The sequence below is a fragment of the Hibiscus syriacus genome, unplaced genomic scaffold (genome assembly GCF_006381635.1).
Source record: "Hibiscus syriacus cultivar Baekdansim isolate YM2019G1 unplaced genomic scaffold, ASM638163v2 tig00110678_pilon, whole genome shotgun sequence".
Taxonomy (NCBI): domain Eukaryota; kingdom Viridiplantae; phylum Streptophyta; class Magnoliopsida; order Malvales; family Malvaceae; genus Hibiscus; species Hibiscus syriacus.
In genome coordinates, this window is record NW_024062822.1 from 1,746,558 (window position 1) to 1,758,998 (window position 12,441).

Genomic DNA, 12,441 nt, shown 5'->3' on the forward strand with positions numbered 1-12,441 from the left:
TCATATCTTCATTCAATTCTTCACCTTGGTTATATCTTCAATGGCTCCTGCTTATTCTAGCTACGTTTGCATATTTGTATCCACTTTATTCACGTTCATGTTGGCAAGTTCTCATGCAAATGCTGCAGCGGTAAATTCAGCTGCCATTCTCGTAACGGTGGACCAACCGGAACGGAGACTAGGAGAAGATACAAGACGCATCAATGCAGTGCCATCCGATAACAAAGAACTCGTTTTTATAAGGGTTAAGCCTGGCATCTGTAAAGAAAAGATTATTGTGGCTGCAGACAAGCCCTTCATTGCCATAAGTGGCTCCAAGGCAGGTGGCACTATAATAACTTGGAATGACAGTGGGGAGATATTTGAATCACCCACCTTCACTGTGTTGGCTTCAGATTTTGTCGGTTGATACCTCACGATCCAGGTATCTCATACCATAAAGATGATATTATATTTTTCAATAGTTTGATAAAGATTCGAACTTAAAATATTTTTATTATCTTTTTCATAAATATAATACATTTGGACCCGGAGCTAAAGCAGTTGCGTTAAGGGTATCTGGAGATAGGGCAGCTTTCTTCGGATACATTACTAGATGATACTGGAAGACATTATTACAAAAGTTGTTATATTGAAGGAGCTGTTGACTTCATTTTCGGGAATGTCGCTTCTCTTTTTGAGGTAATTAATTATAAGAACACTGATATATGTTGCAGAAGACGGCTATCAGATAGAACAAAATCACAACTGATAATTTGAGAAAATAAAAATAAAGATAAAATAGACACAAAATTTACGTGGAAAATCCCTAAATAATATAGGGTAAAAACCACGAGCAACGGTAGAAGAATTTCACTATGAGAAAATAGGAATTACAACCTCTTTCGATCTACCAAGGAGAAAACAATGATAATTCTCTCTTGATAAAAAAGGAGAAAACAACTCTCAAGAAACCCTCTAAATTCTATATTAGAAGAAAGCTAGAATGTTTTGGGATGGTTTTGAAGCTAAATGAGCTAGGGTATTTATAGTTGAAGCTTTAAGGACTAATTTGTAAATACCCTAAATTATAATGACTAAATGTGAATTATCTCATGTCAAATAATTCAATAATTTACAGCTGATTTTGTCTGCCCCATTCGGTGCATTTATTGCACCGAAAAATCTGATTTTTTAAGCCTCCAAAACTGACTTTTGACAATATCCCACTTGAAGATTTGATTGGAACAATCATATCTTCACACCATTCTTTCTACCTTGTACCTTCATGTTGCTTACGTCTCTGACAGGCCACAGGAGGATCGACACCGAGTAAATTTATCAGTGTTGATCGCTTTCGTCATGAAATCTGCTATGTTTTCTTTGGTATGAATCTTCTACATATCTACCGTCCCTTCTTCCACCTTTTCACGAATGAAATGGTACTGAACTCGTATGTACTTTGTCCTTGAATGAAATGCTGGATTCTTTGCTAGATGCAAGGCGCTTTGACTGTCACAAAACAGAGAGACATACTCTTGGTTGTGCCCAAGCTCCTCCAATAACATCTTCAACCAAATTGCTTCTTTACTGGCTTGTGTAGCTGCTACATATTCTGCTTCTGTTGTGGATGTAGCCACAACTGACTGTAACTTAGAAACCCAGCTTACAGCTCCATCAGCAGTTTTGAACACATATCCTATTGTAGATTTGCTTTTATCCAAATCCCCTGCATAGTCAGAATCAACATACCCATTGATAAGTAAATTTGATCCTCCGTAACATAATGCAATATTTGAGGTCCCTTTGATGTATCTCAAAACCCTCTTTACTATATTTCAATGCTCTTTGCCTGGATTCGCCATGTACCGACTAACCACTCCCACTGCTTGTGCAATGTCTGGTCTTGTGCATATCATAGCGAACATTAAACTTCCCACTGCTTATGCATACGGTACTCGAGACATATACATCATTTCTTCTTCACTGCTAGGACTCATACTAGAGGATAATTTAAAGTTAATAGGAAGAGGGGTAGAAATTGGCTTACAATCTTGCATAGTGAATCGTGACAAGATCTTCTTCAAGTAATTCTTTTGTGAAAGCCAAATCTTCCTATTACTTCTGTCTCGATGAATTTGCATCCCTAGAATCTTGTTTGCCGATCTCAAGTCCTTCATTTCAAATTCCCTAGGCAGTTGTGCCTGCAATTCTTCAATATGATCTTTGTTGGGTCTTGCAACCAACATGTCATCCACATACAACATTAATATAACAAAATTGTTATCACCAGACCTCTTGAAATAAGCACAAGGGTCTGCATTAAGTATGTTGTATCCAAGGCACATAATGAAGGAATCAAATCTCTTATACCAACACCTCGACGCATGCTTTAGACCGTACAGAGATTTGTTCAACCTGCAAACCAAGTTCTTCTTTTCTTTTTCTTCAAAACCTTCAGGCTGGAGCATGTAAATATATTCTTCAAGATTTCCATGAAGAAAAGTTGTTTTAACATCTAGATGCTCTAGATGTAAGTTCAATGTAGCACACATTGCCAAGACTACTCGAACTGTTATTAGTCGAACCACAGGAGAAAAGATTTCATTAAAATCAATACCTTCTTTTTGAGCATATCCTTTGACCACCAGCCTTGCATGATACCTCTCCACTTGATCGTCACCATTTTGCTTGATTTTGAAGACCCATTTGTTACCAATTGGATTCCTTCCTTGTGGTAGTGGCACAAGGTCTCATGTATTATTTTTATGAAGGGCTTCAATTTCTTCTTGCATCGCCATCATCCACAGTGAAGCATCTGAGCTGTTTATTGCCTCATGGTATGTTGATGGCTCACCATCCTCTGTTAAAATATAGTATGCAATATTACATTCTATAACATAATCTGAGTGCCAATTGGGATGTATTCTCACACGATCTGATTGAAGAGTTATTGGAGCTTCAGAACTCTCTGATTCCTGTTCATCATGCGTTGGTTCTGCTTCAGAAGAATCTCCTTGTTCAACCTCATTTTCTACATGTATCTGTGTAGTCTCTGACTTTTCAGCGCTATAATCGTCTTCTTTTCTTTGTAGTTTATATTCTACAAAGATAACATCTCTACTGATGATCACTTTGCGGGCAGTGGGATCCCACAAGCGATACCCCTTTACTCCATCAACATACCCCAAGAATTTGCATTTCCTGGATTTTAGATCCAACTTTGAAATTTCTTGGGAGTTGTACATCACGTACACTATACTTCCAAATACATGGAGGTTTGAATAATCAGCTGGTTTTCCAGTCCACATCTCCATTGGTGTCTTCAGCTCTATTACAGTTGATGGAGCTCGATTCACCAAATAACAGGCGGTATTGACTGCTTCTGCCCAGAATGATTTTTCTAGGCATGCATCCCTCAACATTGCTCTTGTTCTTTCTAACAAGGTTCTGTTCATCCACTCTGTCACTCCATTTTGTTGAGGAGTGTTCGCCACTGTGAACTGTCTTTTGATGGCTTCTTTCCTGCAAAAGTCATCAAATTCTTCGCTTGTGAAGTGTTCTGAAGTTTTTGAAAGTTGAAAACACATCTGACTTCTTCTTAATAAGATACACCCAGCATCTTCTAGAATAGTCATCAATAAATGAGACAAAGTATTTTGCTCCGCCTAGGGATGTAACCGGTGCTTGCCATACGTCAGAGTGAACCAATTCTAGAACACTTTTGCCTCTAGAATTTGACGTGTTGAATTTCAACCGGTGCTGCTTACTTGTTATGCAATGCTCACACAAAGTAAGTGATACCTTTGTTAAGCCTGGAGGTAGTTTTTTCTCCACAAGGACTTTCATTCTTTGTTCTGACATGTGTCCAAGTTTCTTATGCCATAGCATTACAGAATCTGAACTACATGAGGCAACAGAGGCTTCTGCTTCTAGCAATGTCTCTCCCTTCAGCATGTACAAATTTGCAGCTATCTTTTCACCTTTCAGCACCACAAGCGCTCCACGGAACACCTTTATGATTTCTTTCCATGTTTCAATCTTGCTAGCATTATTATCCAACAATCCGTAAGATAATAAATTTTTCTTTAGACCTTTCACGTGCTGCACATCTCGAACAACTTTAATTGTTCCATCATACATCTTCAATTTGATGGTTCCCACGCTAACGATCTCTAAGGCATGATCATTGCAACTATACACAGATCCTCCTGAGACAGGTTCATAATGATGGAACCATTCTCTTCTTGAGGTCATGTGATATGTTGCTCCCGAATCAATGAGCCATATATCTGCAAATCGTTTTCTTCCTTCCACGGTGGTTGACGCTTCACAGCATAGAGCATCTCCATCATCTGAAGTGTTTGTGGTATTGCCTTGTGGATTGGAGTTTTTATTTAGACTCTAACAATCCTTCTTCAAGTGACCATTCTTTCCACAGTTGTAACACTTTAAATTCTTCTTGCTTCTCGACTTCGATCTACCATGTTTGTGATTGCTGCTTTGGCCACGTTCTGTTGATCTCCCTCTCATCGTTGTCATCGTTGTCAACGCTTCTGCTTGTTGCAGATTTACTTGTCCGTCTTTCTTGTTCTTGCACCGATTTTCTTCTTGTATAACAGCAGCTGCAACGTCATCGAAGACTAGACTGGTGACATTATTGTTTGTCAAGTTGATGATGAGTTGATCATACGAATCCGGTAGACTTTGAAGTAGAAGTTCAGCACGTTCTTGTTCTCCTATTTTACACCTTAAGGATGTAAGCTGAGAAAATAAAGTGTTCAGCGTATTTAAGTGCTCTGTCACTGAAGTAGATTCTAGCATACGGAGAGTGTACAATTTTCTTTTAAGGAAAATTTTATTGTGCAGTGATGTGGCCTCGTACAGTTTGGTAAGATGATCTCATATCTCCTTAGCTGTCTTCTTCTCCTCGATACTTGACAATACTTCATCTGCTAATGCTAGATAAAAGTTTGCCATAGCATTTTCGTCCATTTCGATCCATTTGTTGTCGTCTGTGAAATCTACTCCTTTCGCTGATAGCTGCTAGACAACCGTCTTTCCTCAGGATGGCCTTCATCTTCAATTTTCACAATGAGAAATTTCTCCCATTGAACTTTTCAATATCAAATTTCGTTGCCATTGCTTCGTTTACGGATAGCTCCCACTATTTCACTATCGTGAATAGTTCTCTGGAACCTTCAAAGAATGGGTAATAACTTCTTACTTTCTTATGTTGGAGGATCCACCTTTTGGTGGCTACCACAAAGACAATAAGCAGATATTACACACTCTAATTTGGCTCTGATACCAATTGTTGTGAAAGACGACTATCGGATAGAGCAAAATCACAACTGATAATTTGAGAAAATAAAAATAAAGATAAAAGAGACACAAAATTTACGTGGAAAACCCCTAAATAATATAGGGTAAAAACCATGGGCAATGGTAGAAGAATTTCACTATGAGAAAATAGGAATTACAACCTCTCTCGATCTACCGAGGAGAAAACAATGATAATTCTCTCTTGATAAAAAAAGAAAAAACAACTCTCAAGAAACCCTATAAATTCTCTCTAGTATTGGAAGAAAACTAGAATGCTTTGGGATGGTTTTGAAGCTAAATGAGCTAGGGTATTTATAGTTGAAGCTTTAAGGACTAATTTGTAAATACCCTAAATTACAATGATTAAATATGAATTATCCCATGCCAAATAATTCAATAATTTACAGCTGATTTTGTCTGCCCCATTCGGTGCATTTATTGCACCGAAAAATCTGATTTTTTAAGCCTCCAAAACTGACTTTTGACAATATATATATATATATATATATATATATATATATATATATATATATATATATATATATATATATATATATATATATAATCTGTTACTTGCTAGTCTATCTAGCATAAACCATCAACTTACATATGGATTCTTCTCAACATTATTGTTTCAGATGTGTCATTTGCATTCACTCTCTGAAGTAGATGCAGCAATAACAGCCCAACGACGACAGTCTCCTTCGGAAAACACAGGCTTCACTTTCTTGGGTTGCAAGATAACCGGCGTAAAGAGTACAGTGCTAGGAAGGCCATGGAGGTGCATATTCGAGGGTCGTTTTTGCCCTGCTTATATGTCTAATGCCATACTTCCCCAAGGATAGGATGACTTGGGAGACTCATCCAAGCAAATGTATAACAAAACTTCAGAAAAAGATCAACCCCTTCATTTTCTTACATTACTAAGTGTAGAGTTCTGAGCCTGAACAAGTTCTTTGATCCTACAGCACGGTGTTCTATCGAGAATATAAATGTTATGCACCTGGAGCCAATGCAGGGAAAAGGGTTGAATTGTCAGGGAAATTGAGGGATAATGAGGCGAAGCTTCTCTTGACAAAGAACATGATTGGTGGCAAGAGTTGGATTAGATCTACGTCAACCCGTTTCAAGAGAGCTTCGGCTAAACATGCTTGATGATCACCATCAACATTAATTAAAAGGAAATACTTTGCTGATATACTGATGTCAATGACTTCAATGTTCTTGCGCATCTACTTGTTTGATCTTTTTTTTTCTTTTGTACTCATATTATATTTTTTTCTTTTATTTATTTGTAATTACTTCAAAATAATTGATTGTTAATTCTCCTTGTATCATTGGTGATGATATAAATGTTAATATCGATAATTCAATATTTTTTAAATAATTAATTAACAAAAGTGTGCAATTGTGCATCTCCAACTCTTAATGAGCATGTTCATAAGTTTAAACTTGTGTTTTAATAAAATTTTAATTTAGGGTTGCATATCTCAAAATGGGAAAAAAAATTGGGTCTAATGGGGTCCCAACTAAAGGCATATAGCTCAAGCACAACAATTGGCTTGGTTAGGCCTTTGGGCTTTGACCCAATGGACAAACTTTCGTCATAAATAAACTAAAAGACTATTATAATAAGCTTAATTTTGACGGTAAATTACACGATTAATGTCTAAATTATCAGTTTTGATCCATTTTAGTATCTAAGCTTTTAATTTTTTAAAATCATACCTAAATTTTAGTTTTTTATTTTATTTTAGTACATGCCGCTAAAAACTTTAGTTTTGTTTTATTTTAGTATCTTGTTCAAAATATAACGTTAAATTTTGGAAAAAATGAAAATTTAGGTACTAAAATAGACCAAAACTGATAGTTTAGATACTAAACATGTTAAGTTTCTAACGACATGTACTAAAATGAAATAAAAGCTAAACATTAAGTATTGTTTTGAAAAAATTGAAAATTTAGACACTAAAATGGAATAAAACTTATAGTTTAGATACTACAAGTATAGTTTACCCTAATGTTTATTCTACCGCTTTAAAATATTATTTTAATTTCTCTTAAAATATAATTTTTAATTCACCAGTTAAAATATTTTTCCGTTTATAAATTTTGACCACCTAATAAACAAGATGCTAAGAAAAATCGGTCAATTAATGATTGCCATATAAATCCTTTTATTATAACGATTTTCCATTTAATGTATGCAATTTTTTCCACTTTCCTCATAATTTGCTGGGTAAGTTATATTTTTAGTCATCTAATGATTGCTTTAATTTTGATTTAGTCATTTAATTACTTTTTCATAAAAACAGTATTAATATTATGTTTTATTTTTGTTTTGACAACTCACTATATAAAATTAATAAAAAATTAATAGTGATTCTGTTGTGATAATATATTTATTATAAGAATACATCACATTATTATTAAAAAATAAAAATATTACTTCAATAGTTTTATTCTTTTTTAACAAACTGTGATCAAAATAAAAATAAAATATAATATTAATTAAGATTTTAGAAAAAATAATTGGAGGATTGAAAAGGAATTAAAGTGATAATTTAATAATAAATTTACTTTTTTATTTATTTTTCTTCGGATTGGGTGGGTGTCGTTTGCCGTTCCAAGTTTGAGAATCAAAATTTAGTTACCGTAGCATCTTGTTATAATTTGATTGTTGAACCGTTCATTTTTGTTTTTGGGTTGGCCGACCAGTCTAATCACTTATCACGTGGTAGCTTTTTCCTGGAGCATTCATTTCTCCTCTACTCTTATTAGCTTCTTGACATTTTAGTCCCTAAAATCAAACGAACATAAGGGCATGGTGTCGGAATCGATGATTTTTTGTGCATGCAGCTCTACATTATAGACTTGCCTGGCATTATCATGGGCGGTGACGGTAGTTTTAAGTTGGGATGGGCATGCAACTCGAATTTGATAGATTCTGATTTGTTATGATTGAGTTTGATTTTTTTATTTTGGGTTTGGGTCGAGTTGGGTCGGGTCGAATTTTTTAAAGGTGATATTCGGATCTGGTTGGATTTGGGTTTAGAGTAAAAAATATACGACCCGACTTAACCCGAAAAAAATATAATTTTACCTTATATATTTAATAATAATTACAATAATACTCCTCTATACATTATTTTTTTTCAATTAAATCACTCTTTTTATTAAATAAAAATATTATTTTATTATTATTTCGGGTCGGATCGGGTCGGGTCGGGTCGGATCAAATTCAAATTTTATTTTATAAAAGTCGGGTTGGGTAGAGGATATATTATGCGGGTCGGATCGAATTGGATTTTGAGTAGAAGAGTCGTTATTCTCGGGTCAAGTCGAATAAACCAAAAATTCGACCCAACTCGGCGGATACTCATCTCTAGTTTTAAGAAACGTGGCAAACGCCCACAAAGGTTATTGTGCAATAGATGTTGGAATTTTGCTCGTCTTTCATAAAATGGCCTCATCACCTTCATCATTGTGTTTTCTATCTTCTTCTTTTATCGTACACGTGTTATTGCTGAAAATATCAACTACAACATCTAAGCGATGAATATTTAATGAGTCAAATTGGAAAATAAATCAAATTAATCGAGTTGATAAAAAATATTTATCATTTAATTTATTCTGTCAAGTTAATACAGTTATTCAATTTTTATTTAAATTTGATTGTGATTATTTACAATGCTATTTGTACGTATTAATTTATTTCAATTTAAATAATTATCCTTAACCTCATAAGATTGTGACTGTCGGAACCGTCTTTCGGTTTAACTCGGAATTGGGCTTCGACTTGAAATGAATGGGTTAGAGTCGCCACCGACGAATTTAGGTGGGTCAGACACCATCTTACCGGATCTGCGTTGTACCAAAAATATGTCGGGTTCGAGAGTCGGTTACGGTCAAGGAAGGATTAGCACTCTTGAACCGCCCTTTCGGTACCAATTAATTTATCGGTTGTCTTTAATTGCGAAAATTTGAAATTAAAATTAAAATTAAAACTACCCGATTCAAATTGCTTACATTTGATCGATTGAAATTACCACTGAAAATGTCAAAAAATGTTAGGGGTAAAATAATAATTAAATATCAAATAGATAAATAAATAAATAAATAAACAAAACAATAGAAGAATGAGAAATAAAAAACGAAATTGAATATAAAAAGGTTTTAAGAAATAATAATAAAAAAATGGATGTTAATTAGTGACCAAAATAAAACCTGCATAAAATCTTGGGCCAAATTCAAAAATATATAACTTGGGGACTAAAATATAAGCATAACAAATTAAAATACTGAAAAATGAAATTCAGTGACCAAAGTACAAATATGATAAAATCTGATGGCCGAGGACCGAGTTTACCCCTCACGAAATTACACCGAAGTCACTCCTTGCAAAACGACGTAGTTTTGCTATCGTGATATATGCCCGTTTCCAAGGCCAAAATGGCCCAACCTTGGCCATTTCTCACTTTGCTCTCTCTCTCCTCAACGAGAGAACCATCTGTTCTCTCGCCTCTCTCTAACCCGGCCAAGATTCGGCCGCCACCACCGATGGTCAACCGCCGTCGCTCCGCCGCTCCAGCCGCCACTGCCGGCGGCCGGAAAGAACCCAAAACCACCAAAATGTTCCCCTCGTTACCCTTAGGTCAGATCCGAGCCCCGAATCACCGTAACCAAACCCAAATCGCGTAGATCTAAGGAAAACCCATTCGGCTTTTACCTTTTCCGGCGAGGCCCTTCGTCTTCCCGGTGCTTGCTCTTTATTTTGCTTGGCTTTCGGTTGTTTATGTTTACTATTTTTGGTTTTTTGTGGTGTTGTATTCGGTTGTTTCAAAGCGTTTTGATGATTTTTGTTTTCGTTGGGTGTTTGGTTCTTTGGTTGTGATGATGTACTGATGGTTCTCGGTTGTTTTGGTACCGTGTTTGTGGGTTCTGTGTTGTTGATACCCTTTGGTTTCTGTGGCTCGCTGTTAACGTGGGTCTTGTGTTTGGCTCGTTGGTGGTGTACTGTCGTTGATGGTTTTCCGTGGTGTATCTCGGTTCTGTTACCGATATCCCCCCTGAGTACCGTGGCTTGGTGGGTATTTATACCCACCACTGATGCTATCTGTTCCGCCCTCCACGAGTTATTTCCGGTGATGGCGGGGTCATTCCCGTACCTTTCGGGCCTATCATTGCTTCACGTGGTCGGGAATCCCGGGATGGTGCAGTCCCGGTTTTCCCGGCCGGCCGATTCTCCTCTTTGACTGGGTAGCTCCCCATGCGACGCCTGTTGCTTGGATGTGTAAACCCTAATTTGTAGGGTTTGGGCTGGTTCAGGCCCCAAACATATTGGACCCGAACAGTGGACTTCTCTTAGACCCAATCTTGGACCTAGACCACAAAACAGAATAAATGAAATTAAATGAATAAAATGAAAAGAAATAATAATAATAAAAATACTAATAATAATATAGACTATATAATATATATATCTCAAAAAATATTTTTTAAACTATATATTATATTTAAAAACGTTTTCAAAACTATATACCATATAGTTTTCAAAAATGATTTTAAAAATATTATATAAGTTTTCCAAAATATTTTTAAAACTATATATTATATAAATTTTTCAAAAATGTTTTTTTTAAACTATACATTATATTTTCAAAATGATTTCAAAAATATATGTTATATAATTTTCAAAATGTTTTAAAACTTATATATTGTATATAAGTTTTCAAAAACATTTTAAAAAAACTATATTATATATATATTTTCGGAAACCGTTTTTTGAAAACTATATGTTATATTTTTCAAAAACACTTTCAAAAATTATACTATATTATCGTATATATGCCTATAATAAATAAAAATAAAAAACTCAAATTCGGGTGAAAATGAGTGTCTACAGCTGCCCCTCTTTGTCCTTTTTCGTGGAACGAAAAATAGGACAAAGATAAAAAGACACAAATTTTCGCTCGGTAGAGTTGAAGAATAACTCCCTGTCGAATTGAGCTTCGGATGACCCCTCCGTCGCGAAGTCGAGTCCATCTCAAAATAATATGGAATTGAAACCGTAGTTCGAAATTTGAATCGGGATGCGGCTTCTTGTTGCCCAATTGTAGTCAACTTCGGTCTTCTTCTTGATTAAAAAAAAATGGCTGTAAAGTAGTTCTCTGACTCCACCATGTGTTTGATAGGCCCTCGAGCTGAATGAAACCGAACTCGAAAGGTCTTCGTTAACATATAGCTTTTCTCGACTTAAGCTATGATGCCGGAAAACAGTTTCTTGTCACTAAGGCACGGTTAACCAGGTCTTCTTCTCGACTTGAAACCTCGATTGTAGCCGGACAGTAGTGTGATTGAGGTGCCATCGAGCTGATTGGAATCGAACTCGACAATTTTTTGACATATAGCTCTTCTTGCCTTGAGCTAAACTTGGTTTGCCTCTGAGCTGAGTGTAATCGAACTCGAAGGTCTTCGGTTGACAGATAACCCTTCTCGACTTAAGTTATGTTGCAAATGATGTGCCCTCGAAGCTGAGTGTAATCGAACTCGAAGGTCTTTGGCAGATAGCCCTTCTCGACTTAAGCTATGCTGCAAATGATATGCCTTGGAGCTGAGCGGAGTCAAACTCGAAGGTCTTTGGCAGATAGCCCTTCTCGACTTAAGCTATGCTGCAAATGATGTGCCTTGGAGCTGAGCGTAGTCGAACTCGAAGGTCTTTGGTCGGCACGATTCTCTTCGTCGTGAAGTTGAAACCGTGGAAATTGTTTATTGACAACCAGCGGTCCCTTCGTCGTGAAGTTGAACTTACGTTGTCTGGAGTCCAATATCCTTCGTTCTGAAGTTGAAATTGGGAAATTGTTTATTGACAACCAGCGGTCCCTTTGTCGTGAAGTTGAACTTGCGTTGTCTGGAGTCCAATATCCTTCGTTGTGAAGTTGAAATTAGGAAATTATTTATTGACAACCAGCGGTCCCTTCGTCGTGAAGTTGAACTTGCGTTGTCTGGAGTCCAATATCCTTCGTTGCGAAGTTGAAATTGGGAAATTGTTTATTGACAACCAGCGGTCCCTCCGTCGTGAAGTTGAACTTGCGTTGTCTGGAGTCCAATATCCTTCATTGTGAAGTTGAAATTGGG

The 12,441-nt window shown here is 36.2% G+C and overlaps 1 pseudogene; it reads left to right on the top strand.

Moving 5' to 3' along the window:
- The first annotated feature begins 40 nt into the window (after positions 1-40).
- Positions 41-6,459, top strand: LOC120138208 (annotated as a pseudogene).
- The last annotated feature ends 5,982 nt before the right edge of the window (positions 6,460-12,441 follow it).